We start from the raw sequence: 17262 nt of genomic DNA on the forward strand, positions 1-17262 counted from the left end.
AGAGAGAGACTCCTGTCTATGCACAGATTGAGTTGTACACCCTTTTAATCGTGACAGGAAGTCCGGCTGTATCCTTCATTTTTAAAACAACGCACTCCAAAAAGGTCGCTAGGTGTTTCTCAATGTCAAGGATACTTCCTTGGCAGGACTGGTCCTTCCAAGTCACTTCCTTCAGAGGCTAGGCAAGGCTCCTCTTTAGCATTCGGAGAACACGTAAATGGAACAGGCTAGCAAGTGCACGTCATTACGTCAGTGAAAAGGTCCGCTTTCGGCGCTGAAAAATGGAAATGCAAACGTTACTGGTTTGGTTGCTGTACAGCATTTTTTCTGATATGGAAATGGAGATGGAGATAGTGAGGCAGCATCAGCGTCAGGCTCACAGGAGGAGAATTTTAATTTGTCGCCACTTCTGCCGTCAAAGACGTGGGATGGTAAGTTTAGTTTAGTTTATTACAAGGACAATGCATATTAACATGACAAGTCAAAATATGCCAGAGTTAGCCAAAAGGCTAGTTTTCATCTGCAGTCCTAGGCCAGATGTACAATAGGCAACCTAAAAATACAATGTAAATACAACAATTTAATCAAAACATAACAAAATATAACAGAATACAACAAACCCTACAATTTCCAAAATCAACAGAAAAAAGAAAAGAAAAAAAAATCAATTAATGTTGACATATTTGCATGCTAAAAAGCCAAGTTTTAAAAGAAGAACGAAATCCATTATAACTATTTAATTCTCTAACTGACGTTGGGATGTCATTCCATTCTTTCGAGGCTTTAATAGAGAAGGCAGACTGACTAAAAGCAGTTTTCCTGAAATTAATAACACAGTCCCTTCTAAATGTACCTCTAGTGAGACGACTGTTTTCCGATCTTAAACTCAGAAACTCACTAAGAGGTGGTGGGGCCAGGCCATTAAGAATTTTATAAGCTAAACAGCCATTTGAAAACTTAAAGTTTTCCTAACTCAACAAATTATATTTTGATAAAATCTTACAATGATGAAAATGACGTGGTTTCTTATCAAAAAATTTTAGCGTTTGTTTATATATAGTCTGTATTGGGAGCAAGGCGGAGTGGTTGGCTTGAGACCAAGTAGTTAGACAATAATTCATATGCGAAAATATCATAGAGTGCATAAACATTTTGGCAGCTTGGGTAGACATTGAATTCCTGATATATCGAAAATTAGATAGTAACGTTAACGCTCTTATCATTCATTTAAAAATAATTACATGCATTATGTTATGGGTCAAATTGACCCGCACTGTTTAAACACACTTGACAGTCAAAGAATCAATATGATTAAAAGGAGTTTATTGATTTAAAAACGATTATATTGCCTGAGTGAACAGAACTGTGTCCATAGCAACGCTCTGTTTTTCATGGCAACGGTGTGTTATACTTCACAGCGGTCTATTATCAAGAAATAACAGATCAGAATTCAACCAAGCCATGTAATAATATTTGATATTTAAAAATATATATAATTTAAGAACTATTTGTTAAAGACTTATCTCACAAACAAGATTTTTTTTTATTTCCCCAACTAGGGGACTGTTCGTTATTTATTTAAGGGGCCACCGGAGGAGTTTTGAGATCTGTTGTCAAAAAAGACATGACCCTCCCTTCGCCAGCAATACATTTTTCTATGACCCTCCAAAATGATTGTGAAAAAAGGCACGACCCTCCCCGATAATTTATTGATTAGCCTAATTCTACTGGTTTGCGTGTGGCAAAGATGTTCAGATAGCCATTGTTTGTTTGTTTTTTAAACCATAAACTCTTGCTTTCTCATCTTACTAGGGCTGTAACGATAGACCAAACCTACGATTTGGTTCGTATCACGATTTTTGATTTTAGATTTGAAAAAAAAAATCATGTTTTTGGTGCTGATGCGGTGTGACTCGTTCAACATGTGGGTGGCGCTGCGAATAAAGCATCTAAAAGCTGTCACAAAGAACCGGCAAAAGTAATGATTATTAATATGTCAAATATAGCTAGGAGATATTTTAATTGTTTATTAATAAACAAGTGTTTTCTGTGTCTACTGCAAAGATGAAGTTGACGATGCGTCGCAATCTTCTCAGAACGCGCCAGAGATGCACATTTCATAAGGAGAAAGCAGTCTGTTTTCTTTAGTTTTGAATTGTTCTGTGTAAAAGTAGACATTTCAAGCTTTCTATATATTTCTTAGGTCTGTGAGGCAAGTAGCATAGCCTACCTTACGCTGAGTTTCGGTTCATTTATGAGACAAGAGTCCAGTTCACTCGCCCGCGCCTCCGTGTCATGATTATCTATTTTCTACTATATTTAGACTACTTCTTATTTATTAAATCCAGATGAAACATTGATTAAAATTAAGATAAAATTAATAAAAAAACGAAATTCACTTTAAAGAAAGGCTTTGTGCTTTCTGTTTGAGGTCTCTGTGAAATTTTTAAAGTCGCTTCAGAGCAGTCATGTCCGTAATGAAGAACTGTCACGTCCGTAACATTTTTTTTTTTTTCACATAAATGCGAACACGAAAAATAAAATAAAAATAATATAATATTTTATGTTCTGTGGAGGCCGATCTTTATTCATCCGGTGGGTATATATCTTTGGTTTGCACAGTGTAATTTATAGAATTACTAAAAAATATTTTGCCACATGTGTATTTCACTCATATTAAATATAAAACGCATGTGTAGACTGATATTTTTCTAATGTCTTGACTCCTTTCAGACGTTTCAAAATATTGGTATTAAATGCATTTTCTGAGAATTTTTATTTTAAGTTTTGACTGCAAATGTCACGTCCATAACACTGGAATCGCCCAATTTTAACGAATTTATCCTCAACTATTTTTGTGGTGTAGGTCTATGTATTTTATGTTAACTTAAATAATACTAATAGTAATTTAAAGATGTAGTAGCCCTACATCTTACACATCGTGGAAACAAAATAAGAATGGAAACTAAAATATGGTAGTATCGCGCTACAGCGCACATTCTATCAGCTGCAGATCTGGCGCCTCAGTCTCAATACTGTTAAATTCGACGTACATTCACATCACATGTTAATGCAGCGGTAGAGTTACACTCACAGGACACTGTGCACTTAACAAAAGTTCATTATTTGCTCATGCATTAAAACTTGGCCGGTTAAACATTTCTTTGGCATTCTGTTCTGACATGATGCACTTTTTCTAAGCGCGAACTGAAGTGCACGCGCACTGTCAAACAGCGCCAAACTGGATTTTTGTTGGGTCAGACCCATATGATATCGGGGGGCTGATAACGCGAGATCAACATGGAATAAATGGAAAAAAAATAGCACCAAACAAGCCACTTGAAATGTTGCTGTTTTAATGAATATAAAAGTTGGATGACCCTCCCCCCTAGACTAAAAAAAGTTGGATGACCCTCCCCTTAACAAAGAATAAAAATACATGACCCTCCCCTATTTTCCTCCGGTGGCCCCTTCCATAAATACCGAACGGTCCCTAGGCTTTTTTTTTACCTTATTGAGCAAAATGATCCCTGCAGTCTTTCTCTCCACATTTTGAACATAATGTATGTGTGTGCTTTCTGCATATGTATTTATTGCATTCAACACAAGTGGTACTGGTTTTACTGTCTTGTCCAGATGAGCAGAGCTGGCATCTTTTCCATTGACACTTTTTATTTTGAAAAAATAAATTGACAAATTGTCAAATTGACCCACAACATAATAGGAGTGTTAAGCTTATTGACTGGTAACATTCTAGCTGTTAAAACACATGCAATGGTAAAATATTTGATCAACAAAAAAAAAGTCTATATGAAGTAAAAATTACAAGGTGAATCACCAGTGAAAGGGAACAGCTTTAAATCCCCCCTCTGCAAATCAGTTGAGCCGATATATTTAATAGTTTAACAAACATTAAATAATAGCAAAATTGAAATTATACTTAAACCTTCCTCTCTTCTACATGTTGTACAGGCTCGGCACTACTGTGCCATCAATGCCACAGTGCCAGTACTGCAGCGGTACTATGGAGGGGAGGACACTCGGCCAGACTTCAGGCTGGGCAGAGAGGCCATGCAGCAGCTGATGGTGGCCCTGAAGACTGACGGGCAGCACGGATGGGGCCCGACCCTGGAGACACTCGTGTTCCTGTTCTGGCTGGCAACCGGTTCAGCCTACAGAGTTGTCTTCAGGGTCTTTAGCATGCCTCTTCCCACAGTGCACAGAGTTGTCCACAGGATGGTGGATGAGGTGGTGGCTGTGCTCCCCCAATTTGTGCATCTTCCCCCGCACACAGGAGGAGCTCCAAGTGGTTGGGGATGGTTTTGCTCGCTTGGCTAATCACCAAGCATTTGGCAAGGCAGGGGCAGTAGACGGCCACATAAGAATAAAATGTCCCGGCGGCCCTGACGGTCACGATTACAACAACAGAAAGCTCTTCCCTTCAGTGGTGCTCCAGGCAGTCTGTGACCATCAGGGTCGCTTTATTGACATCTTTGTGGGTTACCCAGGAAGTGTGCATGATGCACGCATCCTCAAGAACAGCCCCATCTACACTAGGGGGACTTACCCTCCGCCTGGGTATTTTCTCCTAGCTGACGGTGGCTACCCATGTCTACAGGAACCCCTGGCCCTTATCACACCATATAAGAGGCCAGTGAGAGGCATGGCAGAGCAAAGGTTCAACTACCATCATTCCAAAGGTCGCACAATCATTGAGCGTGCATTTGGAATGATGAAAACCTGCTTCAGGTGTATCTTTTTAGAAGCACTTGAAGTACATACACTGTTTGTCCCCAAGGTAATAAATCATTGCAATACTTCTGTAGTGGATTTCTTAATCAAATCATAGTATCCTACTCAAAATAACAGTTACTGCTAAAGTCACACTATCTTCTGTGTTCATGTTTTTTCATATCTCAACAGTCTTGTATCCTTTTGCTCTGCCTTGTGCACAGGTGGTGACGGCGTGTGTAATTTTGCACAACATTTGTGTTGGTGTCGGGGATGTGCTGGAAGAGGTTGTGGAGGAGGAGGACAACCAGCCACCTGTGCAGCTTGATGGTGGGGAGAGCCAGAGTGGAGCTGCTTGGCGGGCTGCGCTGACCAACGAGGTGTTTGCACTCCACGAGGCACCTCTTGACCATGACTATTTTTGCCAGGTGAATAATTAAGTGTGGACTATGACCTGCTGCGCTTACATCCAAGTACATACAACACCACCATTGGTAAACACCCATAGTCAAGAAGGTAAATGAAATATACTTAATGTACCAGTGATGTACTGTATTATGGTCTTAACTGACCATAAAAGTACATTAAGTATATTTTATTTACCTTCAATGATACAATATTAAATATACTGCAACTGTTGTAGAATCAATTATCATCTTACATGACAGATTGGATTACCACTGGACTAACCTAAACTTTCTTCTTCTGTCTGCAGCCTTGAAGCAACAACAGCAGCACCGGCGGTGCTGTTGGCAGTGTGGCTGATGGCCGCTTGTTGATGTTCTTCTTGGTCTTGTTGTATATAGCTGTAAATGTTTAAGTTGTTGTATATAGTTGTAGATATGAGAATGTTGTTTAAATGAATTTGCTGCTTCATGTATATAGTTGTCAATATAGAAACGTTTAAATAATTTTTTTTTATGTAACAAAGATGAAATTAATGCTTTTTGTAGAGCTTGGAATACCGAATCACAAAACGTTGTAAATAAGGGTGAAGATATTGTTCAATACATTGTTTTGTTTTTCTATTGCAGTCTAAAGAACAAGGTTTTTAAAAAAATGGATATACAATTTATATTAAATAATTAAGGGGCAAAGACAAAACCAGTTCAATTTAATTGACTTTATTTTTCCGCCAACCTCTCCAACAGCAAAAAAAAAAAAAAAAACGGTTTGACCTCTCTCTGGCCTCGGCTTCCCTCCTCTCATCTGCCTCCCTCTGGTATTTAATATCCTCTTTTAGAAGCTGTAGGATTGGATCCTCTCGCTCCCTTCTCCTCTTCTCTCCTCTGTGCCCTGCTCTCTCTTTGCTCCTGTCTCACTGTCTCCTCCTCCTCATCCTCGTCTCTCCCTCTTGTGCAGTGCTTGGCCCTGGTTTTTCCTCTTGGATCGAGGCAATAAGGCAAGGGGGCGAGACTGCTGCAGACTGCCCTAATGCCTCATCCATGAGGGCAAACCAGGGCCAATTTGCTGCAGTCGCCTTGCCATCCTCTGTCCCTTGACCTGTGGCAGGACACTTACATTCCTAAACAGTGAAGATCAAAAAATTGTGATGATGTACACTACCATTCAAAAGTTTGGGGTCAGTATGATTTTAAATGCTTTTAAAAGAATTCTCTTCTGCTAACCATGGCTGTGCTTATTTGATTAAAAATACTACAAAAATCAGTTATAGTATTAAATATTATTACAATGTAAATCAGCTGTTTTCTATGTGAATATACAGTAAAGTATAATTTATTCCTGTGATCAAAGCTGAATTTTCAGCATCACCAGTCTTCAGTGTCACATGATCCTTCAGAAAAAAAGTATAATGTGAGGATTTGATGCTCAAGAAACATTTATTATTATCAATGTTGAAAACAGTTGTTGGTCTGTCAGGATTCTTTGATGAATAGGAAGTTCAAAAGAACAGCATTTGTTTGAAATAGAATCTTTTGTAACATTATAAATGTCTTTACTGTCACTTTCGATCAAATTAATTATTCCTTGATAAATAAAAGTATTGATTTCTTTCCTCCAAAAAATAAAAATAAAATTCTCACTGACCCCAAACTTTTGAACGGTAGTGTATTAGTACTATTGTACACTACACTGCATCTGTACTTACTGGAAGCAGGCCCAAGTCTGCCAGGTTTACATTCAAGGCTTACTTCAAAAATCACAAGTTACATTAAAGGACAAGTTCGGTATTTTACACTTAAAGCCCTGTTTACAGATCGTTTCTGATGAAATAGAACTGTTAAGATTAAAATTTGGACAAATGCTGCTGTCCCGAGAATTTTAGGTTTCTTTCGCGTTCCCCAAAACCTCCAGAATGGGTGTATAGGTGCACTCGAACACTCCTTCCTAATACGCATTAAACTTTCGTTTACAAAGACGTGAAATTCACCGAGTGGTCAGGGGTGTCCACTGATATGTTCACACAAAAATCGCTGCAAAATATGCTTTCCAACAGGTGTTTTACCATTCGTTGTAAAACTGTGGACCTATTTTTCCAAACGTCTCACACCCGTACATTCTTCCGTTGAGAGCTTGAATAATAGACACTCCAGCCCAGTTGGTGGCGATAATGCACCTTTGCAAGCAAACCACTGGCATTTCAGTTTGCGATCCGCCGTAAAAAAAAAAACACAAGAAGAAGAAGAAAACAACCCCATTTCAGTTTCCGCGCGGAGTAATACCGTACCTCACATCACATCCAATACAAGTCAATGGAGGAGACAAAAACTACGATAAAACCTGTTGGAAAGCATATTTTGCAGCGATTTTTGTGTGAGCATATCAGTGAACAACCCTGACCACTCGGTGAGTTTCACGTCTTTGTAAACAACAAAAATCCTTTAAAATGTGGATAAACAATTATTTCCATATTTGTCTCCCACCTTGTACTTTTTTTTTTGCCTGGGCGTGGGAAACCCTCCCTTCGAGCCCCATCTTCTCCAAAATAAGCCTATGTGAATGACGGGGGGAGAAATAAAAAGAAGATTACACAGCTATCACTTCTGAACATTAAATAATTTGCTTCTCACCGAAATCCGTTCGCCGCGGTGTCTCTCCCCCTGGTAAACAGCTGCTTTTTTTCTACACGGAGACGTATGAACGCCTCCGTTTGTTCCTTGGTCCCTGTTAAAAAAGACGAGAAAGCTATGAACAACGCTATGAATGGTATAATATTAACGTTAAATTACTTTGGACAACTTAACTAGTTATTTATAAAAGAAATGCCGGTGACGGCAACCAAGCTAACAATTGTTAAATGACAGGTCCGGTTCAATTAGCCATCAATAACGTAATTTGTATTTGTATAATTTATAATATCAATACGGTAGTAATTTGTACATTTAAACGTTAAACTTTACTTATATTTACTACGGTTATAACAAATGTTTGGTAACGTAAATATACTTACATTTGAAAGCATATTGCCCCATTAACGCTCCGACTCCGCTAACGTCCGACATTTAGAATTTTTTTGAACAAGATAGCAAAGCTGCGCACATAGGATTGTGGGTGATTTGAGAGCGCGAAGGATACACATATGCATCCTTTCCTGTATATGGGATATTTTTTGAACGAAGGACTCAGTCCTTGGTTGAAATTCCAAGGTTCCTCAACATTGGAACAGTCCTTCGACGGATGTCGATGACGTAGCATCCTCGAAATTCTGGCTTCCGAGGATCCTTCCTTGACATTGAGAAACGCCTATTGTCTTTTTCAGTTGTAAGAATTGATAAATTAGGGAATTCCAGACAGTCTGTTTTGGGGGTGGCCAGGCCCTGAGAGGACAAAAGGACCTCTCTGGAGATTATCATTTGAACTGGCCCTCGTGCACCATCGAGACGAAAGTCTCACCTCTGAGTCATCTTAATCTACATCTCCTTCCCTCTCCCCTCACCCCCTCTCTCTCAGGCTCAGACGATCACCTGATTTCACCCAAGAAAATGTATTGTTTAATGTGAATGATTATCACAGTATTTTCATGTTTGGTATCATTTAAAATGTCACAGTGCGACTGGTACAAATGTCCTATTTCCAGAATAAGTGAAACACAAGGTAATAAGGTTTTTGAAGGTTTATGGATAACTAGCATACAAGGAGGGGTTGGCCTCTAGACAAATGGTCTCCCTACACCCAGAGGTGCTACCTCTAAATGCAAATTTCCTTTGTTAGCACATGTTTACATGTGAAAGAGGTCTGGCTATTTAATGAAGTGCAGCAGGGAGATCGGGGCCTTTTTCTGTATTTCAGATGCGTCCGTTAGGCTGGGAGATGTAGATCTCTCAGCCTAACGTATTTCTTAAATGTTGGGTTTGCATCTTATCTCTATTCCAGAGCATTTGATGTTTTGTATCGATTATCTTTGAATTGATTATGGAATTGGCATGATACATTTACCTGACATAATAAATTGTTACATTGTTGATTATTCTAACTGACTTTGATATTATTTTCATTGAAGAGTTAAACGGAATAGTCAAACATTCACTCACTTTTAGTGAGGCACAGATATTATTAAAACCTTTCATTTATGGAGTCAGATGAATTAACGAGAGAATACATAACTAAATGTATTGTAAATTTAACCAACCAATACTTTGCACGAGTAAGGACAGAACACGTGAGACCTTCCCCGTGTATTGGCGAACCGGCAGATTGGACCAATTTCACGGGCCTTACACAGTCCTTTAGGATATTGGATCCCAAACAGAAAATACGCACAAAGGACGAGGCCCAGTGCCATCGAGATGTCCTAACTCTCTTCTGTAATTGACTGGCCATCCAACATGATCACAATGTGGTCGTACTGCATGGGATGACCCTCCCTGCAGCCTTTAAGTACCATTTTAGGTGTTGGGGTGTCAGGAGGGCAGGTCTGAGCATGGCCCTGGGGAAGAGGGGATAATAGCATTAACCATCTTCTCATATTTATTTGAAAGGCAAACCTTAAAAATATTTAAAGCAATAAGCCCCGCGAAGCCGTGTTTTACAGTGAATTTAGAACAGCTAAGGGGCGGAGTGCCTAAAAACCCCTTAGCTGTTCTAAATTCACTGTAAAACACGGCTTCACGGGGCTTATTGCTTTTATAAAACGGTTACTCCATAAAAATATTCATTTTAATATTTATTTTATTCATAAAATAAACACCAGCAACAAAAAATATAACGTTATATCACATTTATTCCTCAGACAAGCAAAGTAGTTCCAGAGGTTGCCAATCAACACATGCAGCAACAAAGACAAGTAACAAACAGCAGTTGCGCAGTAACACTAAGGTAATGCGGTCACAGGTGTTATGTTTGTTGAGTAATTAGCAACGGCTTCGAACGCGGCCCAACCAATCAGAATCAAGGACCGGAACTATCCATTTTATAATTAATTTTAACCCCTGTCATACAACAGCTCAAATACTTTTGGCCATTAACTGAAAATGAATGTAATTTTCTCTTAACTTTGATGGCATAGTTTGTGTAGACCAGCAAACAAAAAACTAATGTTTGCATTGAAATCATTTGCACAACAAAATGAGCAATAAGTGTAGTGCTTTGATTAGATTGTGCTTCACACACTGTAGTTAACTGTTCATGGCTCACCTCAACTTCAAACAGCAACCCCGAGTCCTCCTTAAACAGTGCAGGCAAGAGCAGAATAGCTGCTTCCAACTGTAGGCCTTTAAACAAAAGAACATCATCAGGTTAATATAACATGGTGGATGCTTTTACCCAATAGGTTTTCTTTGTTTTTTAAACATTCTTTACTAAGACAGTGTTTGAGGTATTTGTTGTAAGAGACTGTTCTTACATGGCAGTTAGGGCACTGGTGCATCGATCACAGAATACTTGAAGCTCACCCACAAAAGTTTCACAGAATTCCCCCAAGTCAGTATCTCTCAACCATTGGCAAAGTTGGACAGAAGTCCAACATTTGAAGTCTGTCATAACCTGAAGAAAGGGAGAAAATAACAAAACAAATTACAACACTAGGATGAATGTAAGCCTATAGACCTATCTGCAGCCCAGTGATGACAAACATTCATTATTTAATTATTTTGTGCATGTTGACCATATTATGATTTATGAAGTAATAAAAAGAGATACCTGAAATTCCCTGTGTAAAAATATTCTAGTCTAATATGTCAACAAAATAAAATAATAATTTTCAACCTGGCTTAATCCAGTGTTTCAGTTCTTGAAATATAATATGCAAATTAGCAGATATTTTGATTAGATAAAAAATACCATTTGCATATTTAAACATAACATTTTAGAAAACCTGTAATACAAAATATTATTGTCTTAATGTAAATAATCAACTAGGAAAGTTGCATGGTGATATCTATTAGTTAAATTTGTGTACCCTATTTACCTTAAGCGTACTCTAGACACTACAGGTTAAGACTACACCGTATCCATGGTAACGAAAGCCCGCCACTGGGGGAACAAACTGTCAGCCGTTAGACCACCAATATTATAAAGATATTACACGGGAGTGTTATAACGTTATATCTAGAGATAGTCAAGAAAAGAACGACCCCGTTACACTTACACAGTGTTCGTGAAACAACAAATATCCCTAACCGTTTCTCCTTAACTTTAACTTACACCTCTCTCTGTGTGTAACGTTATTGCTCGAGCTTTGTCGATTAGACCAGGCGTTTCAGTATGTTTGGTTAAAACTTACATCAATGGGATGCTATTCGCTCTGTTTGAGCAAAAAAATCAACCTGCAAGTTAACGTTTTATTAGCCAACACGGTTGGTCAGGCTCCACAGTCAGCTAACATTAGCATGACACTAACCTTAGCATTAATGTCACAAAACATGGTAAAACATTTGCAAAATACAATAAAAAGTTTCCCCTGACAAGTAACTGAACGCTAATAGTATATTCCTGTCGCAGTATGTGCTATGACACTTACCTTGAAAAAAATATCTTCTTCGGTCTCTTTTTTGAAGTCTGTTCGTCCTGGCTTTGGTTGACGTCGAGTCCAACGACGCAGTTGTTCTAGAATTTTCTTTGAGGAATGCGCGCTCGCTCGCGTGCACCTGACATGCACAGTGCACACTAATCGGCGCGTAAGTTTTTATTAAATTATATATTTATTAGGGGTTCAAGCACGAAGTGCTGAACACCTATTGTAATTGTACTGATTTTTATTATTAGGGGTTCAAGCACGAAGTGCTGAAACCCTATTGTAATTGCTCTGATTTTTATTATTATTATTTTCCCCTAAAACGCATCGTGCAGCCCAAACCGTAAATGCTGGAGACTTGAAACTCAGCCAAATGGTAGTCCTCAATTTGGGGAGAACCTATCAAAGTATGACCCCGATTGGTCAATAGGTGGCGCTATAGCAAGCAAAAGTATGAAATCAGCCATAACTCCTAGACGGTTTGTCATAGAATCAAGTGTCTTATATCACTGTAATCCTTGGCTCAAGACGGTCAAAACGTATATCTCCGATTTCATTTCCGCCTGGGAAAATTTTCCGCCATTTTGAATTTTCTCAAAAACCTACTTTTGCGAACTAGTCCTAGGTTTTTCGTCCGATTGGAACCAAACCAGTGCAGAAATGTTCTCTAGAGTCTGACTATCAATAATTATCGAAAAAAAGTTGAAATTTCGATTCACGGTCGCTAGGGGGCGCCAAAACGTACGTTGTGGGAGGAGCCTATTTTACTAAAACGGCTATAACTCGAGAAATAAATGAGGTATCTTCACCAAACTCGGTACACATGTGTAATAGTTCAATTTGAGGTCACAGTAAAAAAATCGCGACGATTGAACAGTAGGTGGCGCTATAACTTGAAAAAAACATGAAAAGGGCTATAACCACCTGACCGTTTGTCCGATTGACTTGAAAATTGGTATGCAGTGTCTTGGTCCAAGGTGCCATGTATGCCTATGAGGACATTGACGTATCTCAAAAAACATGGCCGCCATCGGCTAATGAAGTTTGAGCACCTATTAGACAAGGTTAACGGAGGCTGATCGGAACGAAACTCGATGGGCATGTTCGACTCATGGCCCAAGAGGTCTGTAAGAATTTTGAAAGAAATCGGCCACTAGTTGGCGCTAACGAGTTTTTTCGGCTCTGTAATCACGTGGTGTTGCATACATCCACACAATATGCATATCAGTTGATAGATCTCCTCATACTGAACAACTTTGCCTCAAGAACCATTGCTGTCAATCAAACCGTTCATTTAATATTCGCAAACATGTTAAAAACTTACTTTTGCAAACTAGTCCTAGGTTTTTTGCCCAATCGGAACCAAACCAGTCTAGAACAATTCTCTGGACTCTCTAGATCAATAATTATCAAAAAAAAGTTGAACTTTTGCATTTGGATGGCTGTAATAGGGTCATTTATAAAATGGGCGTGGCAAAATACACTAAAAAGCCTATAAATCCTAAATGAAAACTCAAAACTTCACAAAAATTGGTGAGCATATGTCACATAACATCATTAACAAGCATGCCAAATTTTATGGACATCGGACCAAAGGTGGCACTATAACTGTTAAAAAGCTTTAAAACCACATATTTCCTATGGTAAATTGCCTGTATTGGCTGTAAATGGACTTTTCAATCTATTATTTCAGTGGTTAAAAGCTTTCTAAATAAACCTTAATGTCTTAAATGCTTATGTGCTTAAAGGCCTTAAATGCTTGAACCCCGATAAATGCTGCTTGCAGCTTTAATTAGGGGTTCAAGCACGAAGTGCTGAACACCTATTGTAATTGTACTGATTTTTATTATTATTATTATTATTATTCTTCTCCGCTAAAACGCATCGTGCAGCCCAAACCGTAAGTGCTGGAGACTTGAAACTTTGTCAGATGGTAGTACAAAAATCGAGGAAAGGTTCAGAGAGTATGACCCCGATTGGCCTATAGGTGGCGCTATAGCAACCAAAAGCGCGAAACTGCTCATAACTCCTAGACCGTATGTCGTAGACTCAAGTGTCTTATATCATTGGAAAGCTGGACGCCTGACGAACAAAACGTATATCTCCGATTTCATTTCCGTCATGATAGATTTTCCGCCATTTTGAATTTTGTCAAAAATCTACTTTTGCGAACTAGTCCGTGGTTTTTCGTCCGATCGGAACCAAACCAGTGCAGAAATGTTCTCTGGAGTCTGAAGATCAATAATTATCGAAAAAAAGTTTAAATTTCGATTCATGGTCGCTAGGGGACGCAAAATAAACGTTGTGGGCGGAGCCTATTTTACTAAAATGGCTATAACTTAAAAAGCAAATAAGATAGCTTCACCAAACTCAGTACACATATGTAGGGGTTCAATCTGGGGTCACAGTAAAAAAATCGCGACGACTGAACACTAGGTGGCGCTATAACATGAAAAAAACATGAAAAGGGCTATAACCACCTGACCGTTAGTCCAATTGACTTGAAAATTGGTATGCAGTGTCTTGGTCCAAGGTGCCATGTATGTCTATGAGGACATTGGCGTATCTCAAAAAACATGGCCGCCATTGGCCAATGAATTTGAGCACCTATTAGACAAGGTTAACGGAGACCGATCGGAACGAAACTCGCTGGGCACGTTCGACTCATGGCCCTAGAGGTCTGTAAGAATTTTGAAAGAAATCGGCCACTAGTTGGCGCTAACGAGTTTTATGGCTCTGTAATCACGTGGTGTTACACTTATTGTCACAAAATGCATATCATTTAATAGATCTGCTCATGCTGAACAACTTTGCCTCAAGAACCATTGCAGTCAATCAAACCGTTCATTAAATATTCGTAATTATGTTAAAAACCTACTTTTGCGAACTAGTCATAGGTTTTTCGCCCGATCGGAACCAGACCAGTCTAGGGCAATTCTCTGGACTCTCTAGATCAATAATTATCGAAAAAAAGTAGAAATTTTGCTTTTGTTTGGCTATAACATGATCATTTAGAAAATGGGCGTGTCAAAATACACTCAAACGTTTATAAATCATAAATAAAAACTCAGAACTTTACAAAAATTGATGAGCACATGTGACATAACATGCTAAAGAAGCATGGGAATTTTTATGGAGATTGGACCATAGGTGGCGCTATAACTGTTAAAAAGCTTTAAAACAATATATATTCTATGGTAAATTGCCTGTATTGGCTGTAAATGGTGTTTTCCATTTATGATCTTATAATTTTCAAATCATAATGTTCAAATCTAGTGCAGTACAATTCTCTGGACTCTCTAGATCAATAATTATCAGAAAAAGTATAACTTCTTCATTTGGATGGCTATAATAGAGTCACTTCAATATGTAGCCTTGACCAAGTGTCCCCAAAAGCCTATATCTTTTAAATATCTTTCAGATCTAGTCAGAACATGTTACTCTTAACAAGCATGAAAAATTTCAGACAGATCGGACAAAATTTGCCTCTATAACAGTTAAAAAGGTAAAAATGATATAACATGGCATATTAAGCCAATAAGTGGTATTGTACTGCCCCCTGCTGTCATTTAATCATACTACTCCCTAATATTGTTATATAATTCATATTTAGACTTTATAAAATCATTATTTTAACATTTACAATCACATTTTGTCACAATGCATCTATTGGAGTGTTACTATTGACAATTGTTTTACATTTAGAAAACGAAAGTAAAACCTTGTCCGCCATTTAGGCCACGCCCCCCCCCAGTACAAATTCACTCATAACTCGAAAACGGAAAGTCGCCGCGCGCTCAAATTTTGATGGTAAGGACCTCTCCGGGCTCTTGATCGAAACGTAGCTCCCGGCCCCAATCGCCCAAAAACACTGTGATGGTCTCATTCAACAGGGCTCCTCAAGCACTATCTATGCTCTGAGGTTTAGAATTTTTCGCCATCTGGTTCCCGAGATATAAGTGAAAAAACTAATTCCCATTCATTCACTTCAATTGTAAGATGGAGGCTGTAATTCCACTGTTGTCAACTAGAGGGAGCAGCAGTATTAGACATAGTATTAATCTTTTTATCAGCTTTCAGCTTTGGCCAACAAGCAAATGCTTAAAGCTATTTATTATTATTATTATGGACTGATAATACAGATCACAAAGAAATATGTGAAATGGTTAGACCATTAAAAGATATTTTCACAATAACATCCCAAAAACATTGAAAACATATTTGTCTTTGTGTGTGTGTGTGTCTGTGTGTGTCTGTGTGTGTAAGCATGCTTAATGGAAAGAACATGGAGAAACTGCTTTGTTTTACTGGTGGATAAAAAAGTCTTTCAAATGAAAGTGAGTCAATTAGTGGTCTTCTACTGCCCTCTGCAGGACATTCTACTTATTAAAATATTTTTACCTGTGCTTTTGCATACATTTTTAGACTATATAAAATTGCTTGCATGAAAATCACCTATTATAACACAATCATGTTTTGTCAGTTTATCACTTCATTTGTACTGAGCTCTCAGTTTGAACAATTCTGCCTCTCAGTGATTAATTTGAAATCTGAAAATGGTGTTATACAGAGGAGATTTGCAATTATCATTTTGTTACCTATCTTTTATTTAAAATATCTACATCTACAACCAAATGTGTTTGCATGTGTGTGTTGAAGCATGGTTAGTGTATTAAGTATTATTGTTTAAGTATTATTGTTTTCATTTACATTTTAACCACCAGAAGACCACTCATTGCTTCATTCTGCTTACTAAAATATTATTTTCCAGTTAGTTTCCATTTGAAATATTGTTTAAACTTTATAAAATCATTAAAATAACATTTCAAATCATATTTTGTCTGTTTATAAATCCCACAGACTCACATTGGCTGCAATACTAATGTTTTTGAAAGACACAGACCTGATAGTCTAATCTTTGTGTATTGTGCATATAGTATTGATATTATTACTATTGCAAATCATGTTATTGTAACTCATATCTTAACAGAATATTATTTGTAATTTTAATTCTTTATTTCTTAATTGTTTTTTTCTGATCACTACAGATATTATCAACAAAGATATCAACTACACCTTCACTTTTAATATTGATAAGCTGCACACACAGCGCAATCACACACCCACTAATGCATTCAAATAAATGTAATCTTACTGTGCTACTTTATTTGTACATGATTAGAATGAACAGACATCTAAGAATATTTTTCTTCTTTTGTTAAAGCCATTTCAGACTACAAGTAAGCATTATATTACTAATCAACTATTTTAAAGGTGCCATACAATTGAAAACTGTATTTATCTTGGCATAGTTGAATGGTAAGAGTTCTGGACATGGAACTGACACACCGTGAGCCTCAAACACCATTGTTTCCTCCTTCATGTGTAAATCTCCTGTTTGCAAAAGACCGCTGAAAAATGAGTGAATTACAGCATAACACCGACTGTGACGTTGGAGTCGGGATCATTCATATTTATACCCCCCCAATTTGCATATACCAGCCCATGTTCTAGGCCAGGCAGTGTTAACGTGGACCTGCACAGCCGAATCATCAGAAGTTCTGCAGGTATTGTGAAGAAGCAAGCAAGGACAATAGTGAAAATGTCAGATCATGGAT

The sequence above is a fragment of the Abramis brama genome, assembly GCF_963993115.1.
Source record: "Abramis brama genome assembly, chromosome: 4".
Taxonomy (NCBI): Eukaryota; Metazoa; Chordata; class Actinopteri; order Cypriniformes; family Leuciscidae; genus Abramis; species Abramis brama.